Source organism: Pseudorasbora parva, chromosome 25 (genome assembly GCF_024679245.1).
Source record: "Pseudorasbora parva isolate DD20220531a chromosome 25, ASM2467924v1, whole genome shotgun sequence".
Taxonomy (NCBI): Eukaryota; Metazoa; Chordata; class Actinopteri; order Cypriniformes; family Gobionidae; genus Pseudorasbora; species Pseudorasbora parva.
The window spans coordinates 15513503-15532966 of record NC_090196.1 but is presented as its reverse complement, the minus strand read 5'-3'; the positions used below and the strand labels follow the sequence as shown (position 1 = coordinate 15532966).

Below are 19464 nucleotides of genomic sequence, written 5' to 3'. Positions count from 1 at the left end.
TATATATAGGCTACATAATAATTATACGAAGTACACACACACGTTATGTAAACACAAACTTTTATTTTGGATGCAAATAATCACTATTAATTTTTCCCCAGCACTATCTCACTAGCGTAACAACAGCTTGCCCATACTGTCAGATCCATGGAAATATATCTATTTTTAATAATACTATTTTCTAACGGTTAACAATTCTTTAATAATTGTTTTAAATGTGATTTATTTTCTCGTGCTTTAGAACTCTATTCTAATATTAATAAAAATATGAGTCTCTTCTTCAGTTACGTCACGCCACGTCGTTAACGTTAGGCCTACGGGTTCGATTTCAACTAGCAGCGCCTTTTTTGTTATTATAAAAAATGGATAAACTTCCATTTATGACACATTTAAGAAACACGCCTTGACAAAGATGATATGACGCCATAACACTTTTGTCGATATTATCAACCTCTTTAATTCAAAACACAGCCAACTCCGACTTTTATAGAACATCAGCCATGAGGTAAGCTTTGGGAGGTTTTTAGTCTGGCCCGCCGTGGCATGCAATATTTCATTATATTTGCATATAATATTTGTGAGCAAGGGGTTGTACATAAGCCACATGTAGGCATACTACTGTATTAGCAATGGCAGGTTGTCGATACATCAAACAGGACTCAGACATTGTGATTTCTCATCTTCGTCATATAGTAATCAGGGGTTGTATCTCCTGCTTTTTTTGTTTTCAATTTTTTGATGTTGCAGCCGCTCACACTTGATCACACAGAGCTTATAACTTATAGGTGAAGTATTTCATTTCTGCGACACTAGTAGCACTATATATATATATATATATATATATATATATATATATATATATATATATATATATATATATATATATATATATATATATTAGTCAAACCAAAAATTATTCAGATACCATATATCATTGTTTACTGATATATTATACCCAAAAATACTCCATATAGTGGACTACCAGTAAAATGTAGGCTATAAATATTTGGGACCAAAATTATTTAGACACTTTGACCTAACCATGTTTTGAAGTGTTTTTTTCTTTTAATTGTGCTGACTTGACCTTTTACACCACAGACTGAACAAAATAAAGCATTGCTTGATCATTGGTTGAGCTAAATTTGCATTATCTAATTGTGTTCTTAAATTTAACAGCTGACTGCTGATTGGTTGATTGTAATTCATCACGTACCTACCTTTCCATCAAAGTTATCTGACATTGTCGAGATGAATTTGTTCTGACACAGTTTAACCCTTGTTTAAGTTCTTGTCATATTTTATTTACCATTTTCTATAGCAAATAAACCTTTATTTTATGTATATAATGTGAGAAAATGTCGGAGGTGTCTGAATAAATTCTGGTTTGACTGTATATACATAGATACATAGCCTACACACATACGCACGCATATTCGTGAGCAGACAATTTTTGAGGATGTGTTTGTCATAAACATAGCCTAAAGTATTTGAATTACTCGTTTATTTTACAACTCAGATTTCGTGTAACATAATCAGGAAAAAACATCAGCCTGTTGTCTATATATGATGCGTTTATATGGATTACAGCAGTTGTCAGGGAGAGAGGTTGAGCTCTTCCCCTGTGTCAGTGTGTTATGTGTAGGTCTGGGCTGAAGAGACCCATGGGGTTCCTGCTGGAGGAAGCGGGAGATGATAGGAGAGATGGGAGTAAGTAATTAGATCCTGGGGTGAGAGCAGGGCTCTTAGACACGGCCAGCGTTGTGTGGATCCACTCCAGGCTGTGTTTGCTGGGTCTTTGAGCTTCACTGGCCCACAGTCCTCAGGATGTTTTCCAGTATGACAGGCCGCAGAACCGGGCGATCCCTCGAGACCGGCATCCAGTCATTAGCAACTGGCCATGGCGCAAAGATCTGAGAGAACAAGTTCAACACCATCCGTTCCAGGAGCGTCTCTTTTACTGTCTGTTTTGGAGTGCAGATGTACGGCAATAACAAGTCCGCGGTCAAAGGTCCAATTCCTTTGTTTGAGATGAAGGGAGATGAAAGTGTTGTTCTGGAAAGTAGCTTTTTGTATTCGCGTTTCTTATCATCTCAATGAAACCCCTGAGCTACAAAACAAGTTCGTAAAACAGTTGAAAGCTGTCACGGCTAGGAGCTTCACTAACTTGTCTTATTGTTGTTGTCTCCCAAGGGATGTTTGTACAGAAACGGAAATCAATGAGACATGTCAAGGGAAAAAGAAATATGTACCTGAGTTCTGACTGTCTGCAAACTTAGTTTTAGTAGCTTTACACACAGTTTTTATAACTTTGTGTTTTAGTTGTTTTAGGTTTTGGTTCAGGATGCAGATTTTAAATTGTGTTGAGACTCAAAACAGTGTCATAGTTGATTCGTTGCTACTTTTGTACAATAACAACAGTTTATTAATATAAAATAATATTCATTTTAAAGGGGCTGTATGTCGATTCCATAAACCCTTGTTATTAGCGACACCGGTGGCGTTTAAGGGAACTGCGGCCAAAAAAATATTGCTTGTGCTCACTCGCACGAGACTGAATGTGATTAAATGCCCTGCAATGTATATATGTGTTGCACGCTTTCCTCTCAATAACAAAATATACACAATGACAATATAACAGACATGTGGCCTGTTGCACAAAGCTGGTTTCAGTTTCTATCCAGGTAAGTTCAAGATTAGTTTGAGCAAACTCTGTTTTTTCAGGGTCAAGAAGGTGGATTGGTTTTTAGCGGTGTTCATCCGTGGTAACTTACACTACCTGGCTAACCTGCTCTGAGACAAAAAAAAACGTTAGAGACAAAATTGCTATGCCCTTGGCACTATTTATTTATTATTTATATACTAATTATATATAATTTATAGTATACGAATTATAATTACTTTTAATTAATAATTAATAATAATTTATTTTTAAATCAATTATTAATTATTAATTACAATTATTTTATTATTTATATACTAATTATATATTATTTATATTATACGAATTGTAATTATAATTTAATTAATATAATATATTCAACTAAAAAAAAACTAAAAATCCTCCATTGTTTGCATAAGCGTTTTGCGTTAGAGTAATCAATCATGTCATTTTCAATGAAATAGCGATTATAATCATTATCCTTACGATCTCCCCTGTACGTTAGACTGTTCCTGTCATATTAAACCAAAAAAAAAAATAAGATGCTTAATATGACAACAGAACTTGTTATTATTCATTGTTATTTTTTACTAAAAATTCATGTGGCCAGCATGTTCCTTAGGGTTGGGCATCATTTTGATTTGAACAATTATTCAATTATGATCAATTGATCAATTACTATTAAAATTATCTCACAAATTTTTGCTATCTCAATGTATTTTTTACAACGGGGTAATAGTGTTGCAATAGCTTACACACAGCACAAGAAAGCTTGATTTCGAATGGTAAATTGAATTTAAAAAGACGAGTATACAGTAATAAAATAAGAACAAATAAACAGATTTATTAAGACTAACAGACGCATGGATCCTAAACACTGTTCCTGTTACTCGTTCTTCCTGAACTGTTTGCGACTGTGTTTACGTTAATACTCTTCCAGATGTGCACTGAGTTCTTTGAGTGTATTTGACCAATAATAAGCTGGAAAAAGAAGCAAATGTTTGCACTTGTATCATGTCAGAGGCGGCTTTATTACGGCAGGCTGTGTGTGTGTGCGCTTCAGATGTGAGCACGAAATCTGCAGGGATTAGTAGAATTAATTTATGTGCAATCCCGCGCGAAATTCAGACTGATCACACACTAACACTAACACACTGTCATGAGGAAAAAGTCCAGCAGAACGCGCGTTTGCCGTGCTCAGAGGTTAACCAGGCTGAGTGAGAATATGCCAGTGTGTGTCAGCTCGCTTTCGGTCGGAGAGGAGAGCGCAGCTGGGTATCGATACTGTAAAAACTGAGAATCGTATCGTTTCAGATATTCCAGTATCGATATATATCGAAATATCGATATTTTTGACAACACTATTTTGCGCAGTGTTTGTAAAATATGCCGTAAGAAGCATTGATGAATACAGCTCGTTCTTCCCGTCTCCACAGTATCCAATAGTATCCAGCCACTGTTTTTATCAACTGAGTTTTTTTTTTACACTTGTAAATTCTGTAAATAGTTGCTTTAGTTTTCAGGGACTGAAAATGCATTATAATTAGCAGTTTACGGCAGATTTATTTAAATGAAAACTACTCTTTACAATTACAAATGTTCTAATATAATTGGCCTTTTTTGAAAGGAAGCCTAGTCTTTTTTTGACATAAAAGCTTACAGAAACTACATTTGTGTGAGAATCGTCCTCAAATTTTTATCAAAACATGATCAGACATTGTTTTATATTTATGTTATTTTCAGGGCCTTAAAATTAAAGGGAATAATAATAAAATAAAATAAAAAAGAACATGAGTCACTTACATGCATATTTCCCTTGGTTTTAATCTGTCCCTATACTACTTTGAGTTATGACTTTTGGGTAACATAATTTCAAGTGTCTAGTTTAAAATAAGACCACATTTATGGATATAGACCATAGGGTTTAAGAGCTCCATTTTTGGGCAAAACGTGCAATAAACCAATCAGAGTCTCATCTCCCATTCCCTTTAAAAGCCAATTGCGCTTTCACCATGGCGGAATATAGACACCCTCAAGCTGACGTGTCAGTTTAAGTACATGTGTGTGTATTGCCATGATTGGTTAAATAAGTATCCAATTTCATTCATCATTACTGCAAATAGGTCATTCTGAAACATGCAATGACTCTCCATTATGTCATGTAGGCATTTTTATTTCTATGTACATAATAATAATATTTTACATTGCAATTCTTTCATTTGTCATATTTTAAAATGTTTGTGTGCTACTGCGCATCCCTGTGTGTGTCCACACTAAGCGCAGTGTACACCCGCCGATTGACGCGTATTACTAATGCACTCTTTGAGTAACGAAAACCCCCCTGCACTACTGACTTCAGACCAGGGTTTTTTTTGGTCAATGGCACAGTCATTTTCCGTTCCTCAAAATAGCAACACGCCAGCCATGCGCCTGAACACACCTCGTTTTAAACCAGCACGCTAATGGACAAACAGATTGGCATGAGTGCATTTGCTATTTAAACAGCGTGGTGCTCGACGTGAAAATGAGAACCACTGCCACCGCATTGCACCGGGTGTATGATAGGGCCCTAAGTCTGCAATTTACTGGCATAATGTGGACAGATAAAGTAATTAAATGGGTGATCAACTAAGAAATCTGATTCCCTTGAGCTTTTGACATATAAGAGGACATATCAGAACTGAAAACTTCCTTTTTAGTTCAAAAACAGATTTTATCGTAACCAACCGCAGAGAACGACTCATTGTGGAATGTATGTGCCAATAGGTTAAAGACCATCTCTACAGAAGAAAATCAATGCCTACTTCTTCATTTTTATTTTATTTTATTTATTTAACAATTACATTTTAAAACAAGTACAATCAAGCCCAAAAGACATACATTTAAAAGAACAAAAATGTCGAGGATAAAACACACAAAAAAGCCATAGGCTTTTTCCATTGTGGTCCTCAGAGTTCAAAAATGGACGAGCAGTTCATACTGGTAATGAGATCAACACAACACACAACAACAACTCAAACATCGTTAAAAAGACATTTTTTAACTTCTTTTCTAAAAGGACCTTCTTGAATTTGTTTTAAGCAGTCAGGCAATTCATTCGAAGCAACAGCACTAGAATATAAAAACTTTGACCCTTTGTAATATTTTATACACCATCATCAACACAAATTACCCTCTTGTCCACTTTTAAAAACCCTATTTCCCTAAAATGATTAGTATTTAAACGCATTAGTGGATGAAGGCCTAGAATAATTCTACACAACATGTTCTGATCAGTCTGTAATTTATTTATTTTTTGTAAAGGTTTTTGTAAGCAACCTGTCTTGCTAATACTTTTATTCATTTACAAACTTTAGAATGCACTTGAACAGACATACTATCCCCAAATACTTCACTTGCTTAGCATTAATTGTCAAATCTCCAACCCTCACTTCTAATTTGGAACATTTTCTCAATGTAGCCGCAGAACCAAATAAAATAATTTCTGTTTTACCTAAATGTAAAAACAGATTATTTTGAAAAAAAAACTAACAAAAAACAATTGGATACTTACTCAATCCCTCTACTTTATTTACTTTTTATTACTTCTTTCTTCTCATCAGAAACAATTATTGCTGCATCATCAGCATATAATAGAAGGTGGCTAGAAAAGGCAATTTTTAGATCATTTATATACAGTAAAAAAAGTAAGGGTCCCAATACACTATGTTGTGGTACTCCACAAGAGATGGGCAAATCATCTGAAAACACTCCATTTAAAGCTACCATTTGACGTTTGAAAGATTAATCCATTTACATGCTTCAGTGTTAAAACCCATAGCATTTAATTTTAATAACAAAATATTATGGTCAATTGTGTCAGGCTTTTGCCACTTTTTGCCCACTGCCTTGTTGGTGAAAATACTGTGCTGTGCTAAAAATAACATTACCTTCTAAAGGATTCTAATGTTAGGAATGTGGTTATTTATTTTCAAAAATGTGAATGTTTACTATTTATTTGCGTTTATTTCACTGTGGATTCCTTGGTAAATCAGTCGTAATTTCGCCAAATAGACTTTTACAATGTAAGTAATGTGTTAATTCTAGTGCCTGATCTGTGACCAGTAATTTCTGATATAATGATAAATGTACGGTCAGTTTGTCCGTGTCAGTAAATCAAACCAGTGACGAGCCAGACTTCCCACATTAGCACCGCAGCTCCTCAATCATCATATTAATGAATGCACAGCTAAATAAATTCAAGAAAGAGATGCGATCCTGAAATACAACTAAATACGGTTTGGTCTGTGTTATGTTATAGAGCTGTTTGTGTGAAAAGTAAGGAAACGCATATAAAGCCGAGAGGTCTTAACGCTCTCCAGCATCTCCATTTATTTTTTACTGGTCTCAGCGGCCTCATTCCCACCAACTGCTGTGGACTCAGCATCTATTCTAATTCGGTCAAACAAGCACAACATCTCCGGCCGTTTCTCCCCTCCATTAAGATGACTTAAGTGATTTTCTCTTTGCGTGCGGCTTAAGTAAATCAAATACGTCTCTCAAGCCCAGTTATTAAAAACAGTGTCCTTTCGTTCGCCCACCCCTTCCCTCTCAAAGCACAGCAATCCTGATTTACACAGCTGAAAAGCCTCCGCCGCCGTATCCCACCGCCGTCCCAAGGAGATCGAGTAATTAAATTGGTACTTTTTACAAGTCGTACTCAATAAATCTGAATAAATTAACAAGGCATTACTAAGACTGCTACATTAAATTTGCATAGTGTATTTAATGAATATGCAACTCCAAGTGAAAAGGTCTGCTACTGTGAACCCTCCAAATTAGCATAACTACTTCCAGCATGTTTCTTAAATAATGCTCTCATTTGCACATCACTGAGTTGGCTAATTCTAACTTCAGTCAGGGTAGCCTTGTAATTAAGACTCTCGCTTTAATTTTTAATGAAGTTTGTGTTACATCAATCCTGACAGTAATGAGGGGGACATGGAAACAAAAAGGCTTCTAATAATTAAATTCACAAACCAGTTCTAGGGATAATAATTCCTGAGGAGGAATTACATGACTAATTATTAATTAAATATTCATACTGTTGCATGGGCTGGCTCACTTAACTGCTCGTCTTGTAGCCGCTAATGCCGAGATGTAAATCGTCTTTGCTATCGCCGCGTCTACTCAAAGGTCCCGGATCCTTTTTAGTGCATGATTAATCATGTTGACACCTCAGATGAAATGCTTTTTATTGGCCCCGTTTATTGAGCCGTTTTACCTGAGTTGGTTTAGCTCCTGTTGAGATTCATTACCAAGCTTTAAGTACATAAACAAACCGGGCGACGTCTGCTTACGATGATGCACGCATTAGCATTATCAGCATATCGTGTTTGTCAATATCGCGGGCTAGCTTCGATATCCGAAGCTGTTTTTGTTCAAATCGCACCTTTTGTACAAACTTTGGTGCTCCCTTTAGCATTTAGCATTAGCCTTTCAGCCTCTGCATTTATCTGACAAAATTTCCAAATGGTTTATTTAACAGTATGTTGTTTTTGACCTTTTCCAGTTGGCTGTTATCCGCGATGCACGGCCGCTCTTGATTTCTCTCTACGGTCTGAAGCGGTCCGTTTTGGCATCATTAAGGCGCTGCAACAGTCTTCATGTCTCCACAGTCTTTGGTCCCAATTGAGGTTTAAAGGCAGAGTCAGATTTCCCCATTTAAAAGGCAGCGTGGCTAATTAAGCTTGGCTAATCAGCTGGCTGGTGTCAGCCGGAGTTTTAGTGCCTGTCTCAGCAGATATCAGTGCGTAGTAATAGCGCTAGGCTAATTGCTACAAAGAGGATGACTGATACCTGCTGAAATTCACTCTGCCCCCTGATTGCCAAAGTGCGTCTATTGACCACAAGAGAGAAAACGGAATAGTGTTACTGGAACGGCGTTCATTGTTAGCATATTGAGAAGCCTAGCTTCGTTGGAGCTGTTAAAATGCCACGGAAAAGTCATGCGCAGCTTAGAAAAACTGATTGTTTGCATTAGGATCCTAAATGGTGAAATATCTAAAGCCTATTAAAGCCTATCTATAGTCTATTATTTATCATTCTGCTACATTATGCTAACTGGGGGCTAATTGTTAAACTGTGGACAGATGGACAGTCTGATTGGTCAGATAGCCAAGTCTGTTGTGATTGGTCTACTCTGCTCTGATTGGTCAGATGGCCCAGTCTTTTGTAATTGGTCTACTCATTGGCCAGTTGGCCTGGTGTTTTGCTATTGGTCTACTCTGCTCTGATTGGTCAGTTGGCCAAGTTTGCTGTGATTGGTCTACTTTGCACTGATTGGCCAGATTGCCCAGTAGGGCTGCACGGTTAATCGAAATCGAACCGCAATCGCGATTTGGCTTGTGTGCGATTATGAAAGCTCAAAGGCTGCGATTTTAATTAAATAAACAAATGCCCAGTGTTAGCGAAGAGCGGTTCTGTGATAAACGCTGCTCCGTCTGAAAGTTGCTTATAACGTGCGTTTGAAAAAGCAACACGAGTCAAACATCTTCACAAACTAGTGAAGCGTTCATAAACCTGTTCAACTAAAGACGTTTAATAACATGTTTTACCTCAGTTTATATCGTCAGTCGAGTGTGTGTGAGCTGATGTGGCTTCTCATCAGAGTGAGGCAGACGACGTGTTATTTTATAGTATTCTATGCCAATCAGCACTGCATTATAATACACATTATTATTATGAAAATACCCTTGACGGCTTGAAGAACTCAAATACACCATATTTTGCTGCAGTCATGTTTAATCAAAGCGTCTCTATCTTCTGTTTACAGCGTTAGCTTCACATCAGGGATTTCCTGAAATCTAACGTCATTTACTTCTCTGAGGCAAATGTGGCGTTTTCCGCTCGAGGGCGCCCTCTGGCTTTCAGTATGAATTAAAAACGTTTGCTAATCAATAATAAAAAAAATAATACTTATATATATATTTATATTTTACAATAACTCCTTAGGCTTAGACCTTTCTAATGTTTTTAGTCATAGGCTGTCTGCATATTAATAGGTAACCCAGCAGTTTTTTTTTTTTTTTTTTGTGTAAAATAAGTTTTCTTTAAAATATTACAAAAAAAATAATTATTATTAGTATTATATGGTTATATTTATTCTGAGTTTTTATAAGTTTTTATAATTCTGAGAATTTATAAGAGTATAAATACTCTTTTTTATTTGTAATTATTAAAATGTTATTGTAATGGTAATATTTCTTATTTTTACAAATATTTTTAGCAGTAATAATAATCATAATTATTATTATTAGTCACATTAATATAAAAACACAATGTTATATACACACGCTTTTCATTTGTAAAAAATAATAATAACAATAATCACATTTTAAATCGCAATCGCAATTTTACCCAGAATAATCGCAATTATATATTTTCCCCAAATCGTGCAGCCCTATTGGCCAGTCTGTTGTGATTGGCTCTGTTCTGAATTTTAAGATCATAGATATGTATATAGATTCCTTATTAGCGACTGTTTCTATGGACCGCTATACGTTAGCAGTCCGCCATTTTCAAACGGTCAAAGCCAATCACGAACCGTGAACATTCAAATGTCACACTGCATGTGCAAGCAGTGCGTTGACAGAGTAGAAGCATATGGAGAGCGGGAGCTGTGCGCGCCCATCCGTCTGTCTGTCCGTCCGTTCGTTCGTTGTGCATTCACACTGGCTGGCAGTGTTTGCCTCGCTGATCACTCGCAGCTGAACCGCGGCTCGTGTATTGCAAATACAGACTATTATCTCGTCCATTCTGTCTCAATTGCCGGTGTTCTCCTCCGAGATGTGCTTTGATTTATGATGGGCAGCATATATTACAAATGCCCCATTCCTGAACACAGTATGCATATAATATGCTGTATATAAGTTGTTCACTTGATAAATGTAACATTAAAGTTAAGATACGCTTAGTTTAATCATTTAAACAGGCCTTGCTTGGAAGTTTGGGCAAAATCTTCTGGCAGTGATGTGTTTTCGTGTATTTTATTATTTATTTCACAGCGCTGGATGTTATGTGGTGATTGTGAAACACAAGGAACACTGCCCTTCATGATTTTATGGTGAAATTTGTTATGTTTCATGTTAATTAGGTCAATTTGATCAAAAACTATGAATCGTGGCTTTAATTCAGCGCGTGCAGCGCGGCAAAAATAGACAACAGACTCGCTGACAGAAGGGCATGCTTATATAAAACAGCAGAAATGTCGGTTTCTCTTCTTTAAATACTCTTAAATTTTGTTGAATTTAAACACTTTCAAAGGTCAGTGTTTGTTTCCACATACATTTTTCAGTTCTTGAATACTGGGAATTGAAATTCAAGAACCTGAAGCCTGTTACTAACAAATGTTACGTGTTTTTGTGTATATCCAAACATTATAATTGCTAAACTCCTCACCTGAGAAAGGTTTCTTCGAGAAGTTAAATCGCACCGAGCTTTACAGAGTTTTACAGAGGCTGTGCAGGCGCAGTGTTCTTTTTTTATGCGAGTGATTGACAGCATCTGAAGTTCTGACGTGTTGACCGTTCTAAAATGGCGGCGCGTCAACGTGCCTGGAGTGTTCGAATGAGATATCTACGTATACATATTTATGGGTCAGACGGCCCAGTCAGTTGTGATTGGTCTACTCTGCTCTGAATGGTCAGATGACCCAGTCTGTTGTGATTGGTCTACTCTGCTCTGAATGGTCAGATGACCCAGTCTGTTGTGATTGGTCTACTCTGCTCTGATTGGTCAGATGACCCAGTCTATTGTGATTGGTCTACTCTGCTCTGAATGGTCAGATGACCCAGTCTGTTGTGATTGGTCTACTCTGCTCTGAATGGTCAGATGACCCAGTCTGTTGTGATTGGTCTACTCTTCTCTGAATGGTCAGATGACCCAGTCTGTTGTGATTGGTCTACTCTGCTCTGATTGGTCAGTTGCCCCAGTCTGTTGTGATTGGTCTACTCTACTCTGATTGGTCAGATAGCCCAGTCTTTTGTTATTGGTCAGAAATGAGACACCCGTTACCATAGCTCTAGATCTTTCTCAGCATTTGTACAGTAATATGAACAGTAACATTGGTGTCAACTTTACCATACCAGATTTTGCTTTTGCAGCATCTTCCCGATATCAGCCAAACTCTTCCAGTCTCAGTTACAACTTTGACAAGGGTCAAAGTAGACGTTGTTTTCGGGGGCAGATAATAAAAACATAGGCAGGCATTATGCAAATTTGGTACAAACCTGTATTTATTGATGACTGGTTTTAGTTCAGAATCAGATTTTTTTCTTTCAGGAGACAAAAACTCCAACTTTGAAACTTTGACCTTTTACATTCACAGTCAGCTGTATTACACACTATATGATACATAATATATGGTGCACTTGTGTAAAAATGATTTACATATAATTTGTCTTTTGATTGTCCCTCGATAATTTCCATCACGAAAAACAAATCTACCAAAGGTTAGTGTGTTTCTTTTCTAAGGAGACAATAAGGAATGCAAAGCAAAACCAAATATAACTTGTAATAATGTGTTTATAATAATGGCGATAATGTTTTTTATTGTGTTACTTCCAGTGAAGCAGCAAGGAACGTGTTGATAGCCTATGACATTGTGTGCTTTCATACTTTATGCTATTTCATTAGGGAATTTTTACTATTTTAAAGAGGTGGATAATATGGTGGAATGACGGTGACATCTACAACTAAAAATAATTTAATTTATGTAAAAAACGTGTTACAACTGCGGTAACCTATCCTCAATATTAACATTCCCTCTGAAGAGCATTTCATATTTCATAAGAGCACTGGTACGCTTTATGGTGTCATGACATTTGGAGTTATCTCTATATTAATTCACACTATTTCATGCATTTAAGTGAATATATGGGGTCCATTAGTATAAAACCTGGGTCAGGGTTCAGCTAAAAGCCGTAAATTATGGTTCACAATGCAGCTGTGAAATGGGCCTTTAGGTCATATTACAATTGTAAGGCATTTCAGCTCAAAGGTAATCCTTGTAACCAGCCAGATTTAATAGGTACAGCTGAAAATCTTCTGATTTTGATTTGACTGAAAAGGCTGAACTAATGCAGATCTGCTTGTTTCAGCTCCATTTCAGCTCTAATATATCAGTCAGTGATACATAATGTTAAGCTGAATCGACATTTACTTGTGCTCATGCTTGAGTTAGTTCATCGGTGTGCATCTGCTTCAACTCGGACACAGTTGTGAATCTGGAGCTAAGTGCTTATAGCGATTATTCAGATTAGCACACTTAGCCGTTCCATAATAATAACTCCATTAACTGCTAATTTCCTAAATCGACTGCTTTTCATTTTGTATTTAACCCCGAAATTAAAACAATTTACTGAAGCAAGAGTGAACTGCTGTTTGTTAGTGTCTGAAGTTAAGATGATGGGGCCATAAGTAATTCACAAGTAACACTTTAATGAGGTTTCATTTGTTAACATTAGTGAAAATGAACTAACAATTACAATAGCAATTTTAATCTTACTTGATGACGTTACTTTCAAAATTTACTAGATACAAAAGTAGAGAGTAGAAACGATTTATACACAGAAATTGTTAGGATATATGACAAGCAAACAATTACATTTTGACACATTGAAGTAAACACAAAATTTATTAGAAAATCTGAAATGGTAGACTGTTTTCTTGTAAAACATTCTTGCCGCTGGTTCCTTCAAATTTTCCTATGGGTTTTTTCAGTTGAGTAAAATAAGGTCTGTGATTAACATAACTCACACACACACTCACACCCCAAAAGTTCTTAGTTATTATTAGATACATACGCTTTAACCCTTAAATGCATGAATGTTTCGACAATCATTATTACATAGGCCTATTTGGGTCTTTAGCTACCTATATCTATATCTAAAACGAATGGATCTCTACCTGTCACGATAATATAAAACTCTCCTGATATTAGAGTAACAATTACAGAAGAATAAAATATAGCAGTGACAATAACATTTTATTGTGTTCAGTTCTTGCTCAGCAGTAAATCGTTGAGCCATTTCAAAGTTTTGCTAATGATACTTCCTATTCTTTTGTTTTCTGCCTGCGGTAACTATGTGTGAAACGTCACGACATCATTGTGTATCAGACATCGCCACCTTGTGGAATAAAAGTGAATTGCATCTATTCAGTCATCAAAGATTCAATTATTGTTGTGCGGAAAAAAAATATTCTTAGTGTTACACATCTAGGGTCACTAAGGACCGAAGTTATGCGTTTAACGCTTACAAAATACACATAACTACTTCAAAATTCACGTTTTCTGTATGGGTGTGTGTAATTTACTTGATAGAAAAAAAGGTCAAAGTATAGTCCAGTTAATGTTTACCACAGAACTTATTTGACTCATAAATTGGTAATAAAAAAAAACATTATAAAACCCCATAGGAAAATCTCAAAGGAACCAGCGGCGAACTAGTCTTCCGGGTTCTGACGTCACACCCGTCTTATATGATTCAAATCAAAAAATTTGATCTGATAATATTATTTAATGGACCTGAGCTGACATGAACTAACAATGAAAGTTGTATTTTTATTAGCTAATGCTAACAGAGATAAATACTGCTTGTTTGTTAATGGATTAAATAATGTTATGTGACCTTATTGTAAAGTGTTACCAGTTCAAAATTTTGTTGTCATTAACTCAACCTTGTGTAGTTCCAAGCCTTTCTTTTTGCTCCTCAGAACGCAAAATTTTAGTTTTTTTTGTCCAAATTATGAAAGTCAGTAGGTTCTAATGTTATTTTGGATTCAAATGACAATTATGTTCTTTTGTGATCCATTTTATGGGAACTGATTCTGTGCCAAAAGTCATCAATGGATGATGGACCATATTCTACCTTGCAAAGTCCAACTTTCCACAGGTAAGCTTCCTCATGCCGCCACTACAAAAGCTCCATCTTTTGTTCTCTTTTTGTCACTGTTGCTAAGGAAACAGATTTTTGAAAGTCAATTATTTGGGCTTGTAATGGTTTTTTGCCTAGATAGGGGAATTGCACATTTCCCTAACTATATGAGTTAGGCCCTTAAAGCTACAGCGGTGCAGAAGTCATACGCAGGCATGGCTGATTTCAACCATCCAGTGGCACTTGACATTTGTCAGATCTGCACGCTGTGGTTTTTCCTTTATAACCCCAGTACGGCACGCTCCCCCGATGCTCATCTTCACCGTCTCTGACAGAGTAAATGTGATTAGTTTCTCCATTTCTTTTGCATAACAAGCCCACATTCAAAATTAGAACATGATTAGGAGGCAATCAAAATTGGATCACGAAGGTGGGCCGATCTGAAGTCGCGCAGGACTGGCAACTGTGAAATTAGATTGTACATTTTCTTGAGACTGCCGTTTTATAGGAACGAGATGTATTTTGAAACTTTCTTTAGATCGTCAAATCACATTTGTAAAGCTGATTTCAAACTACTGAGTGAGGGAAAAGTTATTACTTTTCCGTTTAGCAGAGAAAAATTCTGCTCTTATGTTTCATGAACTTCATTCACTATATGTTCTGAAGTTCAGGAAAATACACTTTCCTTCCTAACAATAATCCTTCCTTTGTGATGCATTTCATGAGTTCCAATTGGATTTAACATGGCAAATTGTACTTGTGCCATTAATTCCTAATCACTGAATCCAGTTGATTTGCACTCCAGTTGTTCGCCACTGGCTTACCAGACGGCCCTTCCTGAGAATGTCATTACACGGGATGTAATTAGACGAACAGACCGTACGTCATGATTATATTTAAAAGAGAGTAAATCCGTTGAACCATAATCTGTGATTGTATTGCACATAAACCGTAAATAGAGGAGGTATTGACCTTTAGAATTGTCTAGCTGACATAGTTGTTTTGCGTCTGTGTCATTTTTATGCTCTTTTTATTACTAGAACCCTGGCACAAGGCCTTAAAAAGCCCCTCAATAGAATAACAGCACTATTCCCTTCAAATACACTTACTGTTCTGGTTTACTTATGAAACTATTCATGTATGTTTAAATGTTTAAGTGTGAGGAAAAATGACTTGCAACAGCGGTTCTCAACTGGTTTTGCTTCATGACCCATCAAGAGCCAGCCCGGTATAAGAGCCGGTGTAATATATAGTTATAAATATATATATTTATAACTATATATTACACACGCACACAAACGCGTATTATAAATTGATATTTATAAAATGATGAATTCGTGCCCAGATAACACAGACTCCTAAAATCAACAACAAAAGTGATGTTTTCTCCTTCTTTTTTTAAATTAGTATTAAATGTTGATTTATTTTGGTATTCAAACTATGCATGATTATACATTGTTAGTTGCATTTTATTAATTAGGTTTCCCCTTTCATTTTGGATCAAAAGCCAATAATTCAATAATTGAGTCAATAATTGTATCCCTTAAAACTCGTCTTCGATCACCAAAATGACATTTAATCATTTTTCCCTGTGAATTTTTTTTTTCTTCATGCCTTGAAATAGCTTGAATGCAACATTGCTTCATTTAGTATATGTGGAACCATGGATATGCAAATGAGCCCCGCCTCCACTCCCTCGCACCAGCTCAGAGATCCACTCGGCCAGCATATTGAGGTAATGATTAGCCTTTTTACCTGGCTATGTTATCAATGTTCCCATTCACCATCTCAGAGTCAGACAGCTGCCTTCTAACATTCAGCATTAAACACTTTGAACATCTCAGAACGTCAGTGGAGAAAGGCATATAGTTCATCAGAACGTAATATACATCATCTGCTATATTGCTAAATCTGCCTGATATTTCATAGTAATAAGTAAATAGTAATTAGTAATAATGTGCTAAAGCCCACCCCCCTTCTGACGTGATTGATTGCAAGGTAGTTTGTAATGTCAAAAACACACTGGCAATTTCAAACTTTAGATCACTGCAGTTTTAAAGAAAAAATACTCAGTCTTAAGCCTAGTTCACACTGCCCGATTTTTGCCCCGATTTTGAGTCGCCGACAGGTTTTGTGAAATCGCCGACAAATGCCCGAGATCACAGGCAAATCGGTGCTCGTGCACGTGAGTGACAATCACGCAGTATGAATGATCAAAGACGCGATCAGAGAGAATCGCCGACGAGTCGCCGACGCCGGTGAGATATTTGGCATGCTAAATATCTGGACCTGTCGGCGATTCAAACTCCTGCTGTGTGAAGTGCGTTCTGACTGAAAATTACACCGACAGCCAATGAGAGAGTGAGATACAGGGCCGCAGGAGGTTCAGGGAGGAGTTATAAAGCAGAATTTCAGTATTTTAATAGATATATTTACAATTCTATCAAACAGAAACAAACGCCAAACATTTGCACATCCAGCCACAGCAGCAGCACATTAAATAATTATTTATTTACCTCAAACTGTCTTTGCAGAACAAAATCCTGGCTCCCTCTGTCTCTCCAACAATTTCTTCCGCCATTATCTTTTTTCTTTTTCTCCACAAATCAGCGCACATACAATTTGAAGCAAACTTTGTGCAGTTTATCATTTTTAATAACAATTCCAAGTCTCGCGCGAGAACTCCGGTCTGACGCACGTGTGATCTCGCGTTGTTTACTTGTCACATCGCACGTGTGTTTGGGAAACGTAGTTTGAGCACCGGAGAGAGAGAGTTGTCGGCGATTGTTCCTCTTGTTCAGTCATGCAGTGTGAACTCCTCTGTCGTCAAACCATCGTGCAGTGTGAACACAGCAGTGACTGAATAATAACCCAGATAGTCATGCAGTGTGAATAGAGCAGTGACCCGACGAGTTTGAAAATCGTGCAGTTTGAACTAGGCTTTAAAGGGCACCTATTATGCAAAATTCACTTTAACATGGTGTTTGAACATCAATGTGTGTACACAAGCACCCTATAGTGGTAAAAATCCACCAACTTCTTTTTTTTTTTAATCCTCATAAATCATAAGCAGTGTCTCGGAACAAGCCGTTTGCAGATTCCTGGTAAAGTGAAATAACATTACACAGGCCCCACCCACTACTGTTGATGGACACTGCCGTATTAGCAGAGGCCCCGCCCTCAGAGAGCTGTACACAGTCCGCCATGTTTATCTCCTCGCCAGAGCATTTAATAGCAGCGTTCAGGTCAGAAATGTGTTTTTAACAAAGCTACTAAAGTTATTCAGTCGAGAGCAGTGAGTGATTTTTTTTTTTTTTTTTTTTTTGTTATTTGTATCAATAGCAGATATAGCAGTAGGTCCTGTATATTACACTGCTTTCACTTAAGTAACGTTACATAGATCTAATATACACACCACACATGATTTCAACATAAGTGCACAGACATAACCAACTGAACTTGATGTGTTTCTGACATAACCTTGTATGCATTTGCAGTTTAATCGCAATAACCAGAGGTGGACAGTAACTAAGTAAATTTAACTTGAGTACTGTACTTAAGTACACTTTTTGAGTATCTGTACTTTACTGGAGTATAATTTTTTCAGGATACTTTTACTTCACTACATTTGAAAGACAAATATCGTACTTTTTACTCCACTACATTTCTACCTAGGTGCTCTCTGCAGCAGCTCTGAAAGTCGGTGGATGATTTTTCCATCTTTAAAAGTTTTTTTTGGTGTTGTTGTTTCAGACAGCCTATCAGGAATCACTCTTATAGGGTCATATACATTTCCCCAACTTTTTTTGAACACTGATCTGTTAATAGCAAAATGGAAGAAGATTGTTCTTTGTTCCACAAGTGTGTGCACCCATAGCCATACTTTGAAAGTATGTTTCAGTAAAAAAAAAAAAAAAAATCAAGATTAGTTTAGTTGGCATACACTTGGTGCATGTCTTACAAAATATTAAACATATAAACATCTGGGAGAAAGAGAAGAGTAAAGTTGGGAGAATATCAGAAGTGTTTCAGTGTATTGGATCCGTGCATTCAGCCTTAAAGTAACAGCAGCTTTGTAAAGAGCTTTGTAACTTATAAACAAGTATTTAAATTAGTTTAAGTTAGTCGTATGCTAGTATGTCAGATGGAGCATCACTGAATGACTTAAACCATGATGACATTGTGCATTTATACAACAATAATAAAATAATGCATTGGCCTAAACAAGGAAATTTACTTTGATACTTAAGTACTTTTGAAAACAAATACTTCTCTACTTTTACTTGAGTAAAAATCTGTTTTTACAACTTTCACTTGTAACGGAGAAATATTTGACCAGTAGTACTTTTACTTTTACTCAAGTAATAGAGTTGTGTACTTTGTCCACCTCTGGCAATAACACATGAAAGAGAACTAGTCTAGTTTAATAGCTGACATCCAGCTCTCTGTTTGCATGCGTTGTGTGTGTGTGTGTGTGTGTGTGTGTGTGCTCAAGATGAGAGTGATAATGCTTTAAAACGCATGCAGATGATAATAGTTCATGAGGATAAGGAACTGCAATTTTACATGAGCAGGTCTACCATAGAGATGATCATCAAAACAAACAGATGTGTCATGTTTCAGTTTTCATCACTGGTGTTCACCAGCTGTGAAGGCTCCGCCCTCTGGGGTGGGGAGCAGCGGGTAATTTGCATTTAAAGAAAAACAGGCTAATTTTTCTCAAAACCCCAAAATTGCCATTTTCAAAATGGTTTGTTAAATGATCGGTCAGCAATTTTGATCTGAAACTTCACAGCCACACTCACAGGGACACCTGAGACTTATATTAACATATTGTAAAAAGGGGCATAATTGGTGCCCTTTAAAGCATATTAAAACATCACATCGACA

At 36.6% G+C, this 19464-nt stretch overlaps 1 long non-coding RNA gene across 1 annotated transcript in view; it reads left to right on the top strand.

Annotated features, from left to right (window-relative positions):
- Positions 1–322: 322 nt before the first annotated feature.
- The window catches only part of LOC137064339 (uncharacterized), an 80073-nt gene continuing 60931 nt past the window's right edge, over positions 323–19464 (top strand). Inside the window, exon 1 of the long non-coding RNA XR_010901537.1 lies at positions 323–505. This is a non-coding gene — a long non-coding RNA (uncharacterized lncRNA). The remainder of the gene's footprint in view (positions 506–19464) is intronic.